We start from the raw sequence: 2,107 nt of genomic DNA, 5'->3' as shown, positions 1-2,107 counted from the left end.
CTCCCTCCCTCCCTCCCTCCCTTCCCTCCCTCCCTCCCTCCCTCCCTCCCTCCCTCCCTCCCTCCCTCCCTTCCTTCCTTCCTTCCTTCCTTCCTTCCTTCCTTCCTTCCTTCCTTCCTTCCTTCCTTCCTTCCTTCCTTCCTTCCTTCCTTCCTTCCTTCCTTCCTTCCTTTTTTTTCTTTTCTTTATATGAAGCACTTCAGCAAAATAATGAGTCACTATAGAAATGGGCCCTTTGAGCATTTCTGGTACCATTAAGTTCATGAAACGCTTTGTAAGCACTCTTAATACAAAGTGTGGAAAGAGATTTAATTAACAGAGGAAACATAATCTAACCATTAAACACAAAGTTTCACAAAATCCCAATTCCTTCTAGAGCCATTAAAACAAGATTTGGGGGAGTAGAGTGGGGGCAGGGTTGAAGTGAGGGAGGCAGTCTCTTTGTCAATGCTGTGCTGGTAATTTCCTAACTATTGATTCTTCAGGACAAGTCAGCTACCTGGGAATCTCATATCTACAATCCCTTTTTATTCCCTTTATGTTTCTTTACTTGCTAGAGCCTGGCTTTGGCACTTTAAGAATATCATAATTTTTAGATTTTCCCATTTCTGTGAGATAAATAGTTTCTTACTGATTTCAAGTTAAAAATCTAATATTACTGGGCCAGAGAGACAGATCAGCAGCCTGAGTGCATAATTATAGGATGCCTAAGACCTAGCACTTCTCAGTCATCTGAGTAAATAGGATAGCCCCTGAACACCCCAAACAAAAACAACTAAAAATGTATTACTGAACATGACTTGAAAAGAAGGACAGTAGTTACATCATAGAGGTATCATTAATGTGAATAAATAGAGTAAAGGGTGAGGAAATCTAGTGAAGCATTTAGGAAGCACTGAGTTTTAGTAATGCTCATATTTAAAAGTATTTTGGAGAACCTAATTCATTCTTGATGGCAACTCTAGCATACTCTGCTCTTGGGTCTTTCTTCATATTTGTCTTTTCCTGTGCAAAGATCAGCCATCTTGTGAATACTTGGGTATCAATAAAGCCATCTTTTTTGCTTCCATTTGATCTCACTGCTCACTTGTCCCTAAGGGTGCCATCTTGTACCTTCTGGCAAATAGCAGTTCTACCTCTTGTGCTAAGTGTGATTGCAGAAACTGTTAGGAAAATACCCTTTTTTAGGTCAAAATCACCTTCTGTGAAAGTGAAGATCTCATATTTCAAACATTATCATTCACTCCCATGTTCCTGCTCACTTTACTGTGATCAGCCTGTCAGGTTCCAGCTAATTATTGAGAATATTTTGGAGTATGTACTGTGTTCTTACTCTTCTTCTGCTTTGTTAGATCATATACTCAAACACCCCATATTAATTTGAATCTACCTAATTCAATTTTGTTCAATCTAATACTAGTCGTGTGAACCAGAGCAGTGCCATTACACAGTTTGGTCCTAAACTTAGAAAAACAAAACAGAGACCAGGCCTGCCCAGTGCCTAGAAGGAGATTAAGAAAATGACCCTTGGATCTCTGGGAGAGACTTGATAACAACAAACAAGTAGGACTCCTAAATAAGATTAATCTAACATCTGCTTTGTGTTATATGCTTTGAAGGAATATTGATATGAGCCTGGAGTATGTGGGCTGGAAGGTATAAATTTTGTGCCTACCTCTGGTGTTCCAAGTCCCTTTGACTTGAGGGCCCTTGGCATTGAGTCTTAATAAAAATTTTTTTATTTTCTGCTTATCTGGAGATAGCATTAAGAAAATTAAATGACTTATCACAAGTTGGGAGAAAAATCTCAATATACATATTAGAAATTCCTAAAATTTATTAATTAATAAAGAACAATTGCAAAATAAACAACCTAGTTTTGTTGTTTTATTAATATCTTTATTTTAGCATCATGATTACAAACATGTTTGTAGCTTGGTTTCAATCATAAAATTACACCCCTCCTTCACCAGTGAAACCTTTCCACCACCAATGCCCCCTACTTCCTTCTTTCCTACCCTCAGCCTGTCTTCCAGAAAAGCATTCTATTTCTCTCACTACCAATGTCATGATAATTGTTGGTGTAGTTATTTCTCTAACTGCACTC

Source organism: Suncus etruscus, chromosome 1, assembly GCF_024139225.1.
Source record: "Suncus etruscus isolate mSunEtr1 chromosome 1, mSunEtr1.pri.cur, whole genome shotgun sequence".
In the NCBI taxonomy this organism is placed as follows: Eukaryota; Metazoa; Chordata; class Mammalia; order Eulipotyphla; family Soricidae; genus Suncus; species Suncus etruscus.
This window is presented reverse-complemented; position numbering follows the sequence as displayed.